Source organism: Zea mays, chromosome 4 (genome assembly GCF_902167145.1).
Source record: "Zea mays cultivar B73 chromosome 4, Zm-B73-REFERENCE-NAM-5.0, whole genome shotgun sequence".
Lineage (NCBI taxonomy): Eukaryota > Viridiplantae > Streptophyta > Magnoliopsida > Poales > Poaceae > Zea > Zea mays.
Window position 1 is genome coordinate 24,040,980 of NC_050099.1, and position 6,441 is coordinate 24,047,420.

The following is a 6,441-nucleotide window of genomic DNA, read 5'->3' on the forward strand; positions in this document are numbered from 1 at the left end:
CACCACAACTCCAAGCATCCAAGATTTCTGAACATCACATTCAATACAAGAGCTCTAACATTCACTCCTAGACACAATTCAAAAGATCAAAGTCTCTCCAAGTCCCAAATTCACCTCAAATACTTAGTGACTTGTGAAAGAGTGATTTCGTGTTCTTTTGAGATCTTGCTTCTTGGATTGCCTTTCTTCTTTTCCCATTCTTATTCTCAAGTGCTTTGTAAGCGAGGCAATAGACACCAAGTGTGGTGGTCCTTGCAGGGTCTTACTGACCCATGAGATTAAGGAAGAATACTCACTCGGTCTAAGTGACCGTTTGAGAGGGAAAGGGTTGGAATAGACCCGGTCTTTGTGACCTCCTCAACGGGGACTAGGTTCTTTGGAACCGAACCTCGGTAAAACAAATCACCGTGTTCATTCACTTGACTTCTATTTGATTTGTTTTCCCCTCTCTCCCGGACTTGATTTTAGTTCTAACGCTAACCCCGACTTGTAGTGTGTTTAAAGTTGTAAATTTCAGATTACGCCTATTCACCCCCCTCTAGGCGACTTTCATGCATAACCAACAAAATAATACACAAAAGAAATTTAATATATGTAATGCATAGAAAAAGCATGTCATAATATACCAATTGAAAGTCAACATAATTACATCGGTCTTAGAATACCACATGTATAAATCCAGTTGGACTTGATACAAATTTATATGATTACTATTTAAAACTAAAGCATTATACTTATCACCATGGACTTGATTTTCTTTATAACCAGACTACTACATATATGATAAGCTTAAAAAGGATGTTAGTCTTAAAGATACCAACTTATAGTGACCTCCCCTAAAAGTATGTATATAAGTTTGAAATACTTGTAGGAGACTCCATAAATTCACCATAGAGCAGCTATATAATTGGATCTAAAATTATCGAAGTGTTTGGTACAGTTCTACCTTCATCTCTATCTTACTTATGCATATATCCTACTTCTTAGACCGTCTCCAGCAGACCATATATATGGTCGTGCAAAATACTGTTTTATAATATAGAGTGCATTATTTATATAGTAGAGTTTGAAAAGAAAATGAGATAGAAGGTATGGTTGGACCATAGGAAACATGCTGGAGCCGCCCTAGGAGGCAAAATACATAAAACAGTAAAATGATTTATCCTTCATCGGTTCATGTGGGAACCATGCAGCACACGGCGGTGGACATGATGTCCACAGTAACTAGGCATGGGCATGCGACCCCTCCACGACCAAGCATGGGCTCCATGGCCACGACATTCAGGTGTAGGCGCGACGACCATGGTGCAGGTGGGGATGGTCATGTGTGTGGTGGCTAGGGGTGGCTCGCCGAGCGTAGCAAACACGAGGATAGTCGTGATGAGGAGTAGACAAGGACGAAGAAGACGTGAAGGAAAGTACATAACATTTTTTTCTCTTTAACGAGTGACATATTGAGTAATTCTTTTAACTCCACTAAATTTGGATTTTGTTTGATACTCTTTCGTTCTAATTTATAATTCGTTTGACTTTTTCAATACTAACTTTGACCACAAGTCTTATTCTAAAAAAATATGAAAAAACGAAAAATCATTATGGTTTTTTTATTATCAAATATACCGAGCAATTGAAAAGTACCAATGCGCATTCAAAAGAACATATAAATGTCAACAGCAGCACATCACAACATCTAATCTAATATACAGATTGATACATTGTTACAGCTTAGTGTCAAGGCCACGCCCGCCAAATATGTCTGCAACAGAAAATGTATGATAAGGAATGAACTTGACCGTCAAAGGTGCCAGCTGAATAGTGCTGCGGTCATTCACAACAACTCGAGACAACAAGTACTATTGGTGTCGTCAAAGACCAGGTAAAACAATATCATCAAACATAATAACATGGAGAAATATAAACCATAAAACTCGAACGTCAGAGCAAAGGCGATCCATAGACTATCTTCTTGGGGCTTTAAGGTGCAACAAGTGCCAAAGTGTTTGCTCAAGATGGGGTACAACACAATTATGAAGTGGAGCAAAAGATGATGTGATCTAAAATAAAATCATTCAATCGAAGATCCTTAGCTGAAAACTTCGCAGTCAACAGAACTGACTAAGACCACAGAGGCTACACCTCCTTCCCAACACCATCCTACTTGTCTTTGCTTTTCTCTGCTTCCTGCTCATATCGACGTTTGAACTTCGCAATCTGGCCGAGGCTTTGAGCCATTTGCCGCTTGGCCCTCATGTGGTACACTTTGCCAGTATGATTCACCTTGGTCATCATGATATTGATCAGCCTACCACTCTGCGTCACATATGAAATCCATTGCATCTGAGGATGCAGTCCTTTCCTCATCCTTCAGACCTATTCAGAAATAACCAGGAGAGCAATTGCATCATTTGAATAATAATAATAACAATAGCATTTACTGATGCCGAACCTCTCTGTGACTTGTGAGTTATAAACCTTGATCACTACAATCCAAATAGATACAGTTAAGGGCATATTTGGTTACATGAGACTAAACTTTAGTCCCTCTTTTTTAGTCCTTAAATTACTAAAAATAGGACTAAAGAGGGGAAGAAATCTGATTTATTCCCTTTTAGTCTTCATATTTAGTAATTTAGAGACTAAAATAGACTAATGTTTAGTCCCATGGAACCAAACAGCCCCTTAATGATCGTCTAATATACATGGAAATGTGAATTACCAGGTCCTACAAAAAGAAGGTAACAAAAAAGGTGGATAGAAACATGGTATCATAGATTCATAGTGACATGACATAACCATTTTAGAGAGAAAAAAACAAATGAGTATAATATGAAAGCAATCAGTACCACTAAGGAAGATAACTGTAAGCATAGACTCCAATTTGATGAGTTGCAGACTTGCAGTAGAGACCATTAGTATATTCAAATCAATGGCGTCATAGAACAAAATCACAAATTCGACATCAAATCTTAAATACAATCGCAAGTATCTTTCCACTTTTAGCATGATTAACACTGAGGTGAAAGTTCATTTTATGTACACAAAATACAAAAGCATCCCTGGTACCCATGGATAATCTTTTCTGTCCTATGTCTCCTAGTTCAAAAGAAAAAACAGTGTTATTCCTCCGTCCCACAAATTTCTTCTGCCTTGCCCCATCTCCCCCTATTGTTTTCACACATCTGCATGCACATGGCCTCTCTGCACTTCCACATAATGTCCCAGATATTGCAGCTAGATTGTTTCAATGTTTTTCCTTTCCTCTTTCTTTCCCTGACTCCCATAGCTTCCTCAACTCATGATCCCAGAATCGACTGTGACAGCGGAGTTCAGTGTGCCCCCTCCTGCCATCTGCCCCTCTCATCCCAAGTGCCAGCACAACATCATGTCTCCACATTCCCATTGCCCACCGCGAAGCTGTCCATCCCTCCTCAGTCCTGCTACACCTCATCCACAGGGCTCCTCCCAGCATCCACGAAAATTTCGGCCCAAGAAGGATCATGACAAGACGGCAGTAGGGATTTGCACTTGCGCTGATGGACCATAAGATTGTCCAGGACTCCAGGCCATCGAACTCTGCTTCCTCCCATGCCTTTACAGCCTCCTCGCCAAGATTCATGGTTTGTTTGTGTTGTGGCCTACGTCTGTGAAATAGAGTATATACACCGATGGAAGATCACACAATGGACCACGATTGCGACAAGGCACATTGTGCAAGGGGCAAGAGGGCTAGCAGCCTGTAGGGACATGTGATAGCCATGGCTGTGGACAATGTTGCTACTAGTGCTAGATGGATCCCGTGACACATGATTTATGAGGTAATTCTGTCCAATGCCTCTGGCTTCTGTTCTTTACTTCATTAAAAACAAATGAACTTATTAGACAGCTTTTTTTCAAATAAAAGTTCATAACGAAAGGGCCTCTAGCCGAGTTGGTTAGGTGGTCTGAGTAGCACTCCTCGGTCCTGGGTTCGACTCCCCGTGGGAGTGAATTTTAGGTTGTATTTAAGGGCCCGTTTGGCACAGCTCTAGCTCCTGATTCTAAGCGAGGATCTGGAGGAGCCGTGCCAAACGGGTATTTTTTTTAAACTGATTCTCGTGTGGAGCCAAAAGATTGGGAGTCGTTTTTGTGAAGAAAGGTGAGATCTAAAAAAACCTGCTCCACCCTCCCTTAAAACAGCTCCTCAACCAACCAAATATGAACCTTCCCTTAAAGTTTGATCGAAATTACCCGCAATTGCCATTGGACAAAAACATAACGAGCCAATTTATGGATTAAACATTTGAGACCATTTTATGTACTACTATGATGGAAATATTTTATATGTTATTGTTTCATAATTTTTTTTGTATATGCATCCTACTTATTGGTTTGTAACAAAGTTGAACTGCAAAGGGTAAAACAGACAATCGCCACAGACCACCAACTCTCAGCAGACAAGAATCAGTTTACTTGCCAAACGGTTTTAAAAATGATTCTGATTCTCTAGGAGAATCAGGAGGATCAGCTCCTCACGAGGATCAGGATCTGGAGCTAAAGAAGCAGGAGTTGGAGCTTTGCCAAACGGGCCCTAAAAAATCCCCTCGTTTGTCTCACGCCAAAGCACAGGTCTAAGGCCCGGTCGCGGTTGTTTCTCACATGGGCTACAATGCCACTATGTATGGGTGGGGCAGGGGTTCGGAGGCTTTCTCAACTTGCGTGAGAAGATCTTCTTCTTAAATAAAAGTTCATACATCAGATTACTCCTATCTAAGAAAACAGTTAGGATTGCCCTGCTCTCCTAACTGATTTTCAAGAAAAGGTTGACACCTCAGATTCATTTGATCCATTTCATGGCAATTCTAACTGATTAGGCAGCTTAAAGTTTTCAAAAGAAGGTTCATACGACAGATTAACTCCGCCTATGTTGTCTCAACATTGTAGCTGAAGCCCTGTTAAAGAAGGAGTGTTGTGATAGGCTTGGGTATGGCTATGCACTTTTTTTTTTGAAATTGAGTGTACACAATCTTGTTTTAATTCATGTTCCTTTGTGCATATTTTGTTCGGGCTTATTATATCATGGATTTTTGACTTATTGCATATCTTGTGTTATCTTATTTTATGTGTTTATCGTGCCGATATTCATGTTGTCTAAGTTCAGATTTACTTTATATCGATTCAAGTATTTCTTATACTAGCAAACAATATTAGCTCGAATGATCATATTGCTTGTAAAACACGAAAATTGAATTTAATGGTCCATGGCTTAGTGCCATTTTCATTGCACTTGCGTTTTCTATTAGAGTAGTAAATGGATACAAATATCTGATCACCTTGGACGTGATTGGTTGCCCGCATATAGGACAACTAGGCTTTATGAGCGACGATGTATTTGGTTGTAGACCGTATGGACGCAGCCAGGCTCTTCTTGCTTTTTCTCTTGTTTGGTTCACTGTGTATGAAGCTGAGCTTGTCTATGGATATGCAAGAAAAGTCCTCGGGCCAAACTCTGGAGAAGCAACCAAAATTTAGGTATCTAGGCTGCCACTGGCCTGGCTCGCCCGACCAAACTGCCTAGATAGATACTGCAATCAATCCTTATGAACATAAACCCGTCCCTATCCTCATACCCGAACCCGACTTTGGTTAACAAAAAATCCTCTCATCCCCATACCCGGTCGGGTACCAAATACCCGTGAGGTCCCTGGCCCCATACCCAAGTACCAGGTAACACTAGAACTGATTCAGTTTCTGGAAGCTCTTCTGCATTCCCCTCATCCCGTCGCTTCTATAGGCGTTTACTTCTCAATGTAGTATATGTACGTACCTCTTGACGAGATCTGTTGGTACTCTGGACGAACAGGCGCTGGTCGCTGGAGTGCTGGACGGAAACTCGGGTCAGTGGCTCCGGACGGGCGACCGGCCGGCGGCGGGCCGTGCAGGGTAAAGTCGCAAGGCGGAGCCGCGGAGGGCGGAGACCCAGGCGGAGGACGGATGCGAAGGCGGCACTAGCACGGTACCAGGCAGATGCGGAGGGCGGAGGACCAGAACGGCACAGGCACGGTACCAGGCTGAGGCGCAGGGGCGGAGGGCGCCGGCGCGTTGGCGGCGCCCAAGAAGATCGAAGACTCGAAGGTGTTTCACACGAATCACGCCACGCAACACAAACGGACTTGTCTTAGGTTCAGCTTCTGCCGGATCAGTCAGAATCGGTTTTTAGTAGCCAACGGGGTGTTTGTTTGAGAACAAGCTAGTGCATCGTCTTCTTACTCCTCACTATTTTTGTTTGGTTTATGGAATAGAATGAGTTGATCAATCACTAGCTCATTATTCATAGTTAGTTACTATCAATATAAGGAATGTAGTCATCTCATCAAATTTAAGAAATGAACCTATGATACATCACCTCAATTTGGATAAAGTGATTCCTTAAACCAAACACACTATAAATATTTCGCTTCCTTT

At 41.8% G+C, this 6,441-nt stretch overlaps 1 long non-coding RNA gene across 2 annotated transcripts; it reads right to left on the reverse strand.

Annotated features, from left to right (window-relative positions):
- Positions 1–1,877: 1,877 nt before the first annotated feature.
- LOC100277284 (uncharacterized) lies at positions 1,878–6,163 on the reverse strand. 2 transcript variants are annotated; one of them, XR_002750512.2, is made up of 3 exons: positions 5,804–6,163; positions 5,310–5,485; positions 1,878–2,370 (listed from the first exon to the last, which is right to left on the reverse strand). It is a non-coding gene; the product is annotated as an uncharacterized lncRNA (long non-coding RNA). The 2 variants fall into 2 exon arrangements; XR_565157.3 differs by lacking the exon at positions 5,310–5,485.
- Positions 6,164–6,441: the final 278 nt, after the last annotated feature.